This window comes from Penaeus japonicus, unplaced genomic scaffold (genome assembly GCF_977035675.1).
Source record: "Penaeus japonicus unplaced genomic scaffold, GWHDUDI00000001_assembly GWHDUDI00000016, whole genome shotgun sequence".
NCBI lineage: Eukaryota > Metazoa > Arthropoda > Malacostraca > Decapoda > Penaeidae > Penaeus > Penaeus japonicus.
The window spans coordinates 4698337-4713336 of NW_028234418.1; the positions used below are offsets into that span (position 1 = coordinate 4698337).

Below are 15000 nucleotides of genomic sequence, written 5' to 3' on the forward strand. Positions count from 1 at the left end.
TATATATATATATGTGTGTGTGTGTGTGTGTGTGTGTGTGTGTGTGTGTGTGTGTGTGTGTGTGTGTGTGTGTGTGTGTGTGTGTGTGTGTGTGTGTATGTGTGTGTGTATACATACATATGCATTTATATATATGTGTGTGTGTCTGTGTGTGTAAATATATGTATATATATACATACACACACACACAAACTCGCACACACACACACACACACACACACACACACACACACACACACACACACACATATATATATATATATATATATATATATATATATATATAGAGAGAGAGAGAGAGAGAGAGAGAGAGAGAGAGAGAGAGAGAGAGAGAGAGAGAGAGAGAGAGAGAGAGAGAGAAAGAGAGAGAGAGAGGGGGGGGGTCATCAAATACTTTTCTTTTTCTTTTTTTTCATATCTATACAGTAACATCATGCATATGTATCGAAAGATTTATCAAATTATCAAATTCGAAGAAAACGAATTCGACTGAATAAGTACATAGAAAACGTACTGATTTTTAGGGGTATCTATTCTTTTTGTTCCGTTACTGATGATTAATTTGAATAAAACATATATATATATATATATATATATATATATATATATATATATATATATATATATATATATATTTATATATATATAAATGATTATTCACAATTTTATTATTAAACACTGTAAATACCAACTTTTTGCCCTAATTATCTATATCATCACAAATATCTCATGAAACACATCTCTTTTAATAATGTCAATTATTGTAATAAATCCTAATGCAATAATCAATAATGGGTGAAAGTAACAATTATGGCTTTATCAATGGAGGTCAGTGTGGACTCTTCTTCCCATAATGAAATAGTCACCATCATCGCGTTATTGCTATCATAATTTTTATTAATGTTATTGTTATTGCCAGTACGATCAATATCATAGAATAAGATAGAAATTATTAATAACAGACAAAGTTTGCCGATTAATCTTGATTTAAGGTCGAAAGTTGTTGTGTTTAATACCATACTTAAATCTAGCTTAATTGCATATTTACGAGAATATGTATATACGTCCTATACATTTATTCAGATAGATAGATAGATAGATATACAGTGACCGCGGAAATTATAGAGTGCCTCCGATCGAGCATAGATATATAATCAATATTATTTCTAAAGATTAAGAAAAAAAAACATACTCAGTGCCTCATATCCATCTAATAGGCAATGACTCAGCAAGGTAACTGAAGAATCCGTTATTTAAATCTACACGCCATAGTTTCTTTGTTTTCTTTAGTTAGTCCTTAGCAGATGCCGTGCCACAGATGGACAGGTCTCCTAAGCCAAGATTCTGGCCTTTTCTTTGGCACTGAAGTTTGTTAGAGTCATCTAGAGGCAACCACGTGTTCCCCCGCATTTTTGCCACTGCGATTTAGTCTTCCGGTGCAATAGGGAAAAAAGGGCGAGATAAAGGAGGGAAATAGGATAAAATAGGTGGGATTTTTATGCTGAAAACTATGCTTACAATTACACACTTATTTTCAGGATATGTTTCTTTCATTCGGCAAAATATCATGTGTGAATGAGGGAAACTATGATGTTCATTAACATGGCTAGCAAGAGTGTCAACACATTTCTTTGGTTAAGTATTTATGAGGCACTCAACTGTGAAACAGATCTGCGATTCTCATGTAGTCGAATAATAGTAATGATAATGATGATGGTAATGATGATGATGATGATGAGGAGGATGATGATGATGATGATGATGGTAATGATAATAATAATTATGATGATAAAAGGATTATATTAATATTAACGATGATGATGATAATATTACTCATAACAACAAGAACAACAATTGTCACTTAATGAACATTAAAGATAACGATGATGATTTTTTTGCCGTTACTGTCTCTATATTAGAAAAGTCAGTAGATCCTTTTTTTTCAATTCCACTTTCTAACCCTTTTTGGTCACCTTGTTTTGATAGTCGTTTTAAAGAATTTAGGATCGATGATTTAACAAAAACTTCGCCACTGACCTTGCTTGCGTTAGCAGAGCAATTTTACCTGCGCGTGAGTTTGTTTGTGTTTGTTAGATTTGCATTCATTTACTTTTCTTCTCTCTTTTCGGTGTGGGAATTATATTACTTACGTAATATGGAGATTAACTCGGTTTCTTATTTCCAGCCTTTTATTGTGTGTGATATACAGTGTGATGCCAATACGCCACCAGCCTCCAAACGAACCGGCGTGCCACGCCCCCTCGCCCATCTTCTACCTGGCCGTGGATTGTGTCGATTACTAATGTGGTGTCGCTTTATCAAATTCAATTTGTTTTGTGTTTAATGAAAATAGATTGTGTATATAGTGTTAAAAAGTGTGGATATATTTATCCTGCCAATATAAACATGAAAAACACCTTGAAAATAAGGCAAATTAAGAGAGAAAAACGTACACTTACGCTCTATAAAAAGGATGATTTCACTTCCTGTATTTAGATACATGATTAAAGGGCTAATCACTTGCTTTGCAGACATTTCTTTGTCTTTACCCTTAACCGTTGGAGTTTCGATGCAACTTCAAAAATTACTGTAGTCGTTGTTTCCGCCCGGGATCGAACCGGGGACCTTGCGCGTGTGAAGCGCACGTGATAACCACTACACTACGGAAACATATTATTTATTGTGAAAACCAGTAGTATTTATTAGAAATCATCAATGGCATTTTTTATGATGCGTTCCCATTTATCTGTGTTGAGTGAAATCACAATAAGTCTTTCTGTAAACTGCAGTATGATGGTGTGTGAAAACAGATCAGTACAGAATTTTAGTAATACCTGTGATTAGATTATTGTATTGCATGCAAATCTTAATCAATTTTACGATCATTCTTAGAAGTTGAAAACTGATTTCCATGTTCTACTGGACACTATTTCTTCTCGCGCCACTAACAATAAAATCTATTATAAAAAAAAAAAATCAGTACCACTTATACATTATAAATCAAAGATAAATGCAAATATCATTTGACTTGATAAATCAAGATTTTACATTGGAAAGGCATTCATCGAAATATGAACCCGCCCATTTTAGTAAACAGCTTGAGGGAAGTTGCTTATGTACCTGTTGCTCTGCAGTTCAGTGGGACTTGCGAAGGTATGCTTCGAGAAGGACTTCAGATAATCCCCCAGCCCGGTTGAGCCACTTAGATCCTTCTCAGCTGATCCGCATTGCACTCAACGCCTCCCGTCGTGGCCAGAACGCCCGTAGGCAATCCAGCTTCCAAGGGCTAATGACAGCCTCACCAGTCTGGCGGGCGTAGCCTGTGGTCCCTGTCGAAGGACGTGTGTCTGCTCACTCCTGCAACAGGGGGCAGGAGTAACAGTGCTCACTCCTGCAACAGGGGGCAGGAGTAACAGTGCTCACTCCTGCAACAGGGGGCAGGAGTAACAGTGCTCACTCCTGCAACAGGGGGCAGGAGTAAGAGTGCTCACTCCTGCAACAAGGGGCAGGAGTAACAGTGCTCACTCCTGCAACAAGGGGCAGGAGTAACAGTGCTCACTCCTGCAACAAGGGGCAGGAGTAACAGTGCTCACTCCTGCAACAGGGGGCAGGAGTAACAGTGTTCACTCCTGCAACAAGGGGCAGGAGTAAGAGTGCTCACTCCTGCAACAGGGGGCAGGAGTAACAGTGCTCACTCCTGCAACAAGGGGCAGGAGTAACAGTGCTCACTCCTGCAACAAGGGGCAGGAGTAAGAGTGCTCACTCCTGCAACAGGGGGCAGGAGTAAGAGTGCTCACTCCTGCAACAAGGGGCAGGAGTAACAGTGCTCACTCCTGCAACAAGGGGCAGGAGTAACAGTGCTCACTCCTGCAACAAGGGGCAGGAGTAACAGTGCTCACTCCTGCAACAGGGGGCAGGAGTAACAGTGCTCACTCCTGCAACAAGGGGCAGGAGTAAGAGTGCTCACTCCTGCAACAGGGGGCAGGAGTAACAGTGCTCACTCCTGCAACAAGGGGCAGGAGTAAGAGTGCTCACTCCTGCAACAGGGGGCAGGAGTAACAGTGCTCACTCCTGCAACAAGGGGCAGGAGTAACAGTGCTCACTCCTGCAACAAGGGGCAGGAGTAAGAGTGCTCACTCCTGCAACAGGGGGCAGGAGTAAGAGTGCTCACTCCTGCAACAAGGGGCAGGAGTAACAGTGCTCACTCCTGCAACAGGGGGCAGGAGTAAGAGTGCTCACTCCTGCAACAGGGGGCAGGAGTAAGAGTGCTCACTCCTGCAACAGGGGGCAGGAGTAACAGTGCCCACTCCTGCAACAAGGGGCAGGAGTAACAGTGCTCACTCCTGCAACAGGGGGCAGGAGTAAGAGTGCTCACTCCTGCAACAAGGGGCAGGAGTAACAGTGCTCACTCCTGCAACAAGGGGCAGGAGTAAGAGTGCTCACTCCTGCAACAGGGGGCAGGAGTAAGAGTGCTCACTCCTGCAACAAGGGGCAGGAGTAACAGTGCTCACTCCTGCAACAGGGGGCAGGAGTAACAGTGCTCACTCCTGCAACAAGGGGCAGGAGTAAGAGTGCTCACTCCTGCAACAGGGGGCAGGAGTAAGAGTGCTCACTCCTGCAACAAGGGGCAGGAGTAACAGTGCTCACTCCTGCAACAGGGGGCAGGAGTAACAGTGTTCACTCCTGCAACAGGGGGCAGGAGTAACGGGGCAGGAGTAAGAGTGCTCACTCCTGCAACAAGGGGCAGGAGTAAAGGGGGCAGGAGTAAAGTGCTCACTCCTGCAACAAGGGGCAGGAGTAAGAGTGCTCACTCCTGCAACAGGGGGCAGGAGTAACAGTGCTCACTCCTGCAACAAGGGGCAGGAGTAACAGTGCTCACTCCTGCAACAGGGGGCAGGAGTAACAGTGCTCACTCCTGCAACAAGGGGCAGGAGTAAGAGTGCTCACTCCTGCAACAGGGGGCAGGAGTAACAGTGCTCACTCCTGCAACAAGGGGCAGGAGTAAGAGTGCTCACTCCTGCAACAAGGGGCAGGAGTAACAGTGCTCACTCCTGCAACAGGGGGCAGGAGTAACAGTGCTCACTCCTGCAACAAGGGGCAGGAGTAAGAGTGCTCACTCCTGCAAGAGTAACAGTGCTCACTCTCCTGCAACAGGGGGCAGGAGTAACAGTGCTCACTCCTGCAACAAGGGGCAGGAGTAACAGTGCTCACTCCTGCAACACTCCTGCAACAAGGGGCAGGAGTAACAGTGCTCACTCCTGCAACAGGGGGCAGGAGTAACAGGGGGCAGGAGTAACAGTGCTCACTCCTGCAACAAGGGGCAGGAGTAACAGTGCTCACTCCTGCAACAAGGGGCAGGAGTAACAGTGCTCACTCCTGCAACAGGGGGCAGGAGTAACAGTGCTCACTCCTGCAACAAGGGGCAGGAGTAAGAGTGCTCACTCCTGCAACAAGGGGCAGGAGTAACAGTGCTCACTCCTGCAACAAGGGGCAGGAGTAAGAGTGCTCACTCCTGCAACAGGGGCAGGAGTAACAGTGTCACTCTGCAACAGGGGCAGGAGTAGAGTGCTCACTCCTGCAACAAGGGGCAGGAGTAACAGTGTTCATTCCTGCAACAGGGGGCAGGAGTAACAGTGCTCACTCCTGCAACAAGGGGCAGGAGTAAGAGTGCTCACTCCTGCAACAGGGGGCAGGAGTAAGAGTGCTCACTCCTGCAACAAGGGGCAGGAGTAACAGTGCTCACTCCTGCAACAGGGGGCAGGAGTAACAGTGCTCACTCCTGCAACAAGGGGCAGGAGTAACAGTGCTCACTCCTGCAACAGGGGGCAGGAGTAACAGTGCTCACTCCTGCAACAAGGGGCAGGAGTAAGAGTGCTCACTCCTGCAACAGGGGGCAGGAGTAACAGTGTTCACTCCTGCAACAGGGGGCAGGAGTAAGAGTGCTCACTCCTGCAACAAGGGGCAGGAGTAACAGTGCTCACTCCTGCAACAGGGGGCAGGAGTAACAGTGCTCACTCCTGCAACAGGGGGCAGGAGTAACAGTGCTCACTCCTGCAACAAGGGGCAGGAGTAAGAGTGCTCACTCCTGCAACAGGGGGCAGGAGTAACAGTGCTCACTCCTGCAACAGGGGGCAGGAGTAAGAGTGCTCACTGCCGTAAGAGGGGCCAGGCGTAAGAGTGCTCACTCCTGCAACAAGGGGCAGGAGTAACAGTGCTCACTCCTGCAACAAGGGGCAGGAGTAACAGTGCTCACTCCTGCAACAGGGGGCAGGAGTAACAGTGCTCACTCCTGCAACAAGGGGCAGGAGTAACAGTGCTCACTCCTGCAACAAGGGGCAGGAGTAAGAGTGCTCACTCCTGCAACAAGGGGCAGGAGTAACAGTGCTCACTCCTGCAACAAGGGCAAGGAGTGACAGTGCCCACTCCTGCAACAGGGGCAGGAGTAACAGTGCTCACTCCTGCAACAAGGGCAGGAGTAAGAGTGCTCACTCCTGCAACAAAACAAGGGGCAGGAGTAACAGTGCTCACTCCTGCAACAGGGGGCAGGAGTAACAGTGCTCACTCCTGCAACAGGGGGCAGGAGTAACAGTGCTCACTCCTGCAACAAGGGGCAGGAGTAAGAGTGCTCACTCCTGCAACAAGGGGCAGGAGTAACAGTGCTCACTCCTGCAACAAGGGGCAGGAGTAACAGTGCTCACTCCTGCAACAAGGGGCAGGAGTAAGAGTGCTCACTCCTGCAACAAGGGGCAGGAGTAAGAGTGCTCACTCCTGCAACAAGGGGCAGGAGTAACAGTGCTCACTCCTGCAACAGGGGGCAGGAGTAAGAGTGCTCACTCCTGCAACAAGGGGCAGGAGTAAGAGTGCAACAGGGGGCAGGAGTTCCTGCAACAAGGGGCAGGAGTAACAGTGCTCACTCCTGCAACAAGGGGCAGGAGTAAGAGTGCTCACTCCGGGGCAGGAGTAAGAGTGCTCACTCCTGCAACAAGGGGCAGGAGTAACAGTGCTCACTCCTGCAACAGGGGGCAGGAGTAACAGTGCTCACTCCTGCAACAAGGGGCAGGAGTAAGAGTGCTCACTCCTGCAACAGGGGGCAGGAGTAACAGTGCTCACTCCTGCAACAAGGGGCAGGAGTAACAGTGCTCACTCCTGCAACAGGGGGCAGGAGTAACAGTGTTCACTCCTGCAACAGGGGGCAGGAGTAACAGTGCTCACTCCTGCAACAGGGGGCAGGACACTCCTGCAACAGGGGGCAGGAGTAAGAGTGTTCACTCCTGCAACAGGGGGCAGGAGTAACAGTGCTCACTCCTGCAACAAGGGGCAGGAGTAAGAGTGCTCACTCCTGCAACAGGGGGCAGGAGTAACAGTGCTCACTCCTGCAACAAGGGGCAGGAGTAAGAGTGCTCACTCCTGCAACAGGGGGCAGGAGTAACAGTGCTCACTCCTGCAACAGGGGGCAGGAGTAAGAGTGCTCACTCCTGCAACAAGGGGCAGGAGTAACAGTGCTCACTCCTGCAACAAGGGGCAGGAGTAACAGTGCTCACTCCTGCAACAGGGGGCAGGAGTAACAGTGCTCACTCCTGCAACAGGGGGCAGGAGTAAGAGTGCTCACTCCTGCAACAGGGGGCAGGAGTAAGAGTGCTCACTCCTGCAACAGGGGGCAGGAGTAAGAGTGCTCACTCCTGCAACAAGGGGCAGGAGTAACAGTGCTCACTCCTGCAACAAGGGGCAGGAGTAACAGTGCTCACTCCTGCAACAAGGGGCAGGAGTAAGAGTGTTCACTCCTGCAACAGGGGGCAGGAGTAACAGTGCTCAGGGGCAGGAGTAAGAGTGCTCACTCCTGCAACAAGGGGCAGGAGTAACAGTGCTCACTCCTGCAACAGGGGGCAGGAGTAACAGTGCTCACTCCTGCAACAAGGGGCAGGAGTAAGAGTGCTCACTCCTGCAACAAGGGGCAGGAGTAACAGTGCTCACTCCTGCAACAAGGGGCAGGAGTAACAGTGCTCACTCCTGCAACAGGGGGCAGGAGTAACAGTGCTCACTCCTGCAACAAGGGGCAGGAGTAAGAGTGCTCACTCCTGCAACAGGGGGCAGGAGTAACAGTGTTCACTCCTGCAACAAGGGGCAGGAGTAAGAGTGCTCACTCCTGCAACAAGGGGCAGGAGTAACAGTGTTCATTCCTGCAACAGGGGGCAGGAGTAACAGTGCTCACTCCTGCAACAAGGGGCAGGAGTAAGAGTGCTCACTCCTGCAACAAGGGGCAGGAGTAAGAGTGCTCACTCCTGCAACAAGGGGCAGGAGTAACAGTGCTCACTCCTGCAACAGGGGGCAGGAGTAACAGTGCTCACTCCTGCAACAAGGGGTATGCTCACTCCTGCAACAAGGGGCAGGAGTAACAGTGCTCACTCCTGCAACAAGGGGCAGGAGTAAGAGTGCTCACTCCTGCAACAGGGGGCAGGAGTAACAGTGTTCACTCCTGCAACAAGGGGCAGGAGTAAGAGTGCTCACTCCTGCAACAAGGGGCAGGAGTAACAGTGCTCACTCCTGCAACAGGGGGCAGGAGTAACAGTGCTCACTTCCTGCAACAAGGGCAGGAGTAACAGTGCTCAACTCCTGCAACAAGGGGCAGGAGTAAGAGTGCTCACTCCTGCAACAGGGGGCAGGAGTAAGAGTGCTCACGGGGCAGGAGTAAGAGTGCTCAAGTAACAGTGCTCACTCCTGCAACAAGGGGCAGGAGTAAGAGTGCTCACTCCTGCAACAAGGGGCAGGAGTAACAGTGCTCACTCCTGCAACAAGGGGCAGGAGTAAGAGTGCTCACTCCTGCAACAGGGGGCAGGAGTAACAGTGCTCACTCCTGCAACAAGGGGCAGGAGTAAGAGTGCTCACTCCTGCAACAAGGGGCAGGAGTAAGAGTGCTCACTCCTGCAACAAGGGGCAGGAGTAAGAGTGTTCACTCCTGCAACAGGGGGCAGGAGTAACAGTGCTCACTCCTGCAACAAGGGGCAGGAGTAACAGTGCTCACTCCTGCAACAAGGGGCAGGAGTAAGAGTGTTCACTCCTGCAACAGGGGGCAGGAGTAACAGTGCTCACTCCTGCAACAAGGGGCAGGAGTAACAGTGCTCACTCCTGCAACAAGGGGCAGGAGTAAGAGTGTTCACTCCTGCAACAGGGGGCAGGAGTAACAGTGCTCACTCCTGCAACAGGGGGCAGGAGTAACAGTGCTCACTCCTGCAACAGGGGGCAGGAGTAACAGTGCTCACTCCTGCAACAAGGGGCAGGAGTAAGAGTGCTCACTCCTGCAACAGGGGGCAGGAGTAAGAGTGCTCACTCCTGCAACAAGGGGCAGGAGTAAGAGTGCTCACTCCTGCAACAAGGGGCAGGAGTAACAGTGCTCACTCCTGCAACAAGGGGCAGGAGTAACAGTGCTCACTCCTGCAACAAGGGGCAGGAGTAACAGTGCTCACTCCTGCAACAAGGGGCAGGAGTAACAGTGCTCACTCCTGCAACAGGGGGCAGGAGTAACAGTGCTCACTCCTGCAACAGGGGGCAGGAGTAACAGTGTTCATTCCTGCAACAGGGGGCAGGAGTAACAGTGCTCACTCCTGCAACAAGGGGCAGGAGTAAGAGTGCTCACTCCTGCAACAAGGGGCAGGAGTAACAGTGCTCACTCCTGCAACAGGGGGCAGGAGTAACAGTGCTCACTCCTGCAACAGGGGGCAGGAGTAAGAGTGCTCACTCCTGCAACAAGGGGCAGGAGTAAGAGTGCTCACTCCTGCAACAAGGGGCAGGAGTAAGAGTGTTCACTCCTGCAACAGGGGGCAGGAGTAACAGTGCTCACTCCTGCAACAAGGGGCAGGAGTAACAGTGCTCACTCCTGCAACAGGGGGCAGGAGTAACAGTGTTCATTCCTGCAACAGGGGGCAGGAGTAACAGTGCTCACTCCTGCAACAAGGGGCAGGAGTAAGAGTGCTCACTCCTGCAACAAGGGGCAGGAGTAACAGTGCTCACTCCTGCAACAAGGGGCAGGAGTAACAGTGCTCACAACGGCAGTCTCCGCGGGCGCTGGTATTTTGCATCTGCCACGCCCACTGCTATCCTGCGTGTTCTCCCGCAGTTCCGCCACTGCGATATAGTCTTCCGATGCAATAGGAAAGAAAGGGCGAGATAAGGGAGGGAAGGAGGGTAAAATAGGTGGGACCTTTATATCTAGAAATAGGCTTACAATCACGCACTGATTTTAAGGATTTGTTTCTTTCATTCGGCAAAATATCATGTGTGAATGAGGGAAACTATCATGTTCATTAACATGGCTAGCAAGCGTGTCAACACATTTCTTTGGTTAAGTATTTATGAGGGACTCAACTGTGAAACAGATCTGCGACTCTCATGTAGTCGAATAATAGTAATGATAATGATAACAGTAATGATGATGATGGTAATGATATTGATAATTATGATAATAAAATGTTGATAATGATAATAATAACAATAGCAAGAATTGTACTGTCTCTATATTAGATAAATGAGTAAATCATTGTTTCAATTCCACTGTCTAACACTTTTTGTCACTTTAACTTTTCATTATACGGTCTGTCCAGTGCACACCATGACCAGAATGGGCCCACATTGACTGTTCCAGAGATGTGTTTAGGTAAGAGAAATGCAGACCGTCAACTTCCTATATTTTTTTAGTATTTTTTATTGATCTGTAGTTGGATATATATATATATATATATATATATATATATATATATATATATATATATATATATATATATATATATATATATATATATATATATATAATATATATTTTTTTTTTTTTTTTTTTTTTTTTTTAAGCAACCTTTATCGACTTCCGTGTTCCGATTACACAACCAAGAATGAATAAACTTTGGCATTTACCGTAAGTACCAATTTTATTGATAAAATCCTTAATGTAAAGGGTTGCTAGATTGCATGGTTTATAATTTTGAGAATCAATTCCTTTATCATTTACTATTCAACTATATTGTTGATTTATTATTCACATGCGGTCTCCCTGAATGCAAAGCGCATGTGCGGAGGTGTTCCCTCACCTGTTTCCAAGCAATGCATGTGGTCGGTCACTTCGCCACTGACCCTGCTTGCGTTAGCAGAGCAATTCTACCTGCGCATGAGTTTGTTTTCGTTTTAGATTTATGCTTTTATTTACTTTATTTGTCTCTTTTCGGTGTGTGACTTGTACTACTTGTGTAGTATCGAAATTGGTTGGGTTTCTTATTTCCAGCCTTTTATTGTGTGTGATATACAGTGTGATGCCAATACGCCACCAGCCTCCAAACGAACCGGCGTGCCATGATTAAAGGGCTAATCACTTGCTCTGCAGACATTTCTTTGTCTTTACCCTTAACCGCTGGAGTTTCGATGCAACTTCAAAAATTACTGTAGCCGTTGTTTCCGCCCGGGATCGAACCGGGGACCTTGCGCGTGTGAAGCGCACGTGATAACCACTACACTACGGAAACATATTATTTAGTAAGAAAACCTGTAGTATTTATTGGAAATTATCAATGGCACTTTTTATGATGCGTTCCCATTTATCTGTGTTGAATGAGCACGCAATAAGTCTTTCTGTAAACTGCAGTATGATGGTGTGTGAAAACAGATCAGTACAGAATTTTAGTATTACCTGTGGTTAGATTATTGTATTGCATGCAAATCTTAATCAATTTTTCGATGATTCTTAGATGTTGAAGACCGATTTCCATATTCTAATGGACTCTACACCATTGTGTTTTTTTTTTCTCGTGCCACTAAAAATAAAATCTATTATCAAAAGAGAGAGAGAGAGAAAAAAACAAAATCAGTACTACTTATGAATTAAAAATAAAAGATTAATGCAAATATCATTATGCTGGATAAAACTCGGCCATTTTAGTAAACTACTACTATAATTTTACTACAGGTATTACTAAAATTTTGTACTGATCTGTTTTCACACACCATCATACTGCAGTTTACAGAAAGACTTATTGCGTGCTCATTCAACACAGATAAATGGGAACGCATCATAAAAAGTGCCATTGATAATTTCCAATTAATACTACAGGTTTTCACAGTATATCATATGTTTCCGTAGTGTAGTGGTTATCACGTGCGCTTCACACGCGCAAGGTCCCCGGTTCGATCCCGGGCGGAAACAACGACTACAGTAATTTTTGAAGTTGCATCGAAACTCCAGCGGTTAAGGGTAAAGACAAAGAAATGTCTGCAAAGCAAGTGCTTAGTCCCATAACCATATGTCTAAGTACAGTTAGTGAATTTATACTTTTTATATAGTGTAAGTGTACGAGTTTTTTTCTTTTAATAGGCCTTATTTCCAAGGTAATTATTATTATTTTTTTTTTTATTGGGAGGACGGATATATCCAAACTTTTTAACTATATACACACAACTTGTTTTCAATAAACACAAACAAATTTGAATTTGATAAAGCGACACCGCATTAGTAATCGACACAATCCACGGCCAGGTAGAAGATGGGCGAGGGGGCGTGGCACGCCGGTTCGTTTGGAGGCTGGTGGCGTATTGGCATCACACTGTATATCACACACAAAAAAGGCTGGAAATAAGAAAACAAATCAATTTCGATACTACACAAGTAATACAAGTCACACACCGAAAAGAGACAAATGAAGTAAATAAAAGCATAAATCTAAAACGAAAACAAACTCATGCGCAGGTAGAATTGCTCTGCTAACGCAAGCAGGGTCAGTGGCGAAGTGACCGACCACATGCATTGCTTGGAAACAGGTGAGGGAACACCTCCGCACATGCGCTTTGCATTCAGGGAGACCGCATGTGAATAATAAATCAACAGTATTGTAAAATAATAAATGAAAAATTAATTCTCAAAATCATATACCATGCAATTTAGCAACCCTTTACATTAATGATTTTATCAGTAAAATTGATACTTAAGGTAAATACCAAAGTTAATGAATTCTAGGTTGTTTGATCGGAACATGCAAGTCGATGCAGGTTTCTTAAATGTAATAAAAATCCAACTACAGATCAATAAAAAATATTGAGAATATGGGTAGTTGACGGTCTGCCTTTCTCTTACCTAAACACATCTTCTGTGGAACAGTCAATGTGTGCCCATTCTGGCCATGATGTGCACTGGACCCATTCATCTCCTGAGTCAGAATGTGAATAACAACCACCACAAACTATGCATAAAAGAAAGGACTTGCCATATAAAGAAAACTTAAAGTAATAAGGCAAAACTAGGGTCATTTTTTTTTTTTTTAATCATCGATCCCAAAGTCTTTAAAACGACTATCAAGACAAACAAACAAAAGTGTTTGACAGTAAATTAGAAAAACTATTTATGAACTATCTAATATAGACGTAACGCTAAGAAATTATTATTAGTTACAATTCCTTAATCTTTTGTTCTTCATCATCATCATCATCAATAATTAATCCATTATTATAATTCACATCATTATCATCACCATTATCATTATCATTACTATTATTCGACTACATGAGAATATGACTCATAAATACTTAACGAAAGAAATGTGTTGACACTCTTGCTAGCCATGTTAATTAACATCATAGTTTCCATCATTCACACATGATATTTTGCCTAATGAAAGTAACATATCCTGAAAATCAGTGCGTAATTGTAAGCCTAATTCTAAACATAGAGGTCCCACCTTTTTTACCCTCCTTCCCTCCCTTTGCATGTGTCACTGAACTGCAGAGCAACAGGTACATAAGCAACTTCCCTCAAGCCGTTTAATAAAATGGGCGGGTTCATATTTCGATGAATGCCTTTCTAATTCCGAAATAATGTAAAATATTGATTTATCCAGCCAAATGATATTTGGATTAAACTTTGATTTTTTTATTTATAAGTGGTACTGACTTTTTTTTTATAACAGATTTTATTGCTAGTGGCACGAGAAAAAAAAACACAATAGTGTAGAGTCCATTAGAATATGGAAATCGGTCTTCAACATCTAAGAATCATCGAAAAATTGATTCAGCTTTGCATGCAATACAATAATCTAACCACAGGTAATACTAAAATTCTGTACTGATCTGTTTTCACACACCATCATACTGCAGTTTATAGAAAGACTTATTGTGATTTCACTCAACACAGATAAATGGGAACGCATCATAAAAAGTGCCATTGATAATTTCCAATAAATACTACAGGTTTTCATAATAAATAATATGTTTCCGTAGTGTAGTGGTTATCACGTGCGCTTCACACGCGCAAGGTCCCCGGTTCGATCCCGGGCGGAAACAAAGAATAAAGTAATTTTTGAAGTTGCATCGAAACTCCAGCGGTTAAGGGTAAAGACAAAGAAATGTCTGCAAAGCAAGTGCTTAGTCCCATAACCATATGTCTAAGTACAGTTAGTGAATTTATACTTTTTATATAGTGTAAGTGTACGAGTTTTTTTCTTTTAATAGGCCTTATTTCCAAGGTTTTTTTTTTTTATTGGGAGGACGGATATATCCAAACTTTTTAACTATATACACACAACTTGTTTTCAATAAACACAAACAAATTTGAATTTGATAAAGCGACACCGCATTAGTAATCGACACAATCCACGGCCAGGTAGAAGATGGGCGAGGGGGCGTGGCACGCCGGTTCGTTTGGAGGCTGGTGGCGTATTGGCATCACACTGTATATCACACACAATAAAAGGCTGGAAATAAGAAACCCAATCAATTTCGATACTACACAAGTAATATAAGTCACACACCGAAAAGAGACAAATGAAGTAAATAAAAGCATAAATCTAAAACGAAAACAAACTCACGCGCAGGTAGAATTGCTCTGCTAACGCAAGCAGGGTCAGTGGCGAAGTGACCGACCACATGCATTGCTTGGAAACAGGTGAGGGAACACCTCCGCACATGCGCTTTGCATTCAGGGAGACCGCATGTGAATAATAAATCAACAGTATTGTTAAATAATAAATGATTAAA

At 44.9% G+C, this 15000-nt stretch overlaps 4 non-coding genes across 4 annotated transcripts; 2 read left to right on the forward strand and 2 right to left on the reverse strand.

Annotated features, from left to right (window-relative positions):
- Positions 1–2597: 2597 nt before the first annotated feature.
- TRNAV-CAC (transfer RNA valine (anticodon CAC)) lies at positions 2598–2670 on the reverse strand. Its single transcript has one exon. It is a non-coding gene; the product is annotated as a tRNA-Val (tRNA).
- Positions 2671–11431: 8761 nt separating this feature from the next.
- TRNAV-CAC (transfer RNA valine (anticodon CAC)) lies at positions 11432–11504 on the reverse strand. Its single transcript has one exon. It is a non-coding gene; the product is annotated as a tRNA-Val (tRNA).
- A 604-nt stretch (positions 11505–12108) lies between these two features.
- TRNAV-CAC (transfer RNA valine (anticodon CAC)) lies at positions 12109–12181 on the forward strand. Its single transcript has one exon. It is a non-coding gene; the product is annotated as a tRNA-Val (tRNA).
- Positions 12182–14234: 2053 nt separating this feature from the next.
- TRNAV-CAC (transfer RNA valine (anticodon CAC)) lies at positions 14235–14307 on the forward strand. The gene has a single exon. It is a non-coding gene; the product is annotated as a tRNA-Val (tRNA).
- Positions 14308–15000: the final 693 nt, after the last annotated feature.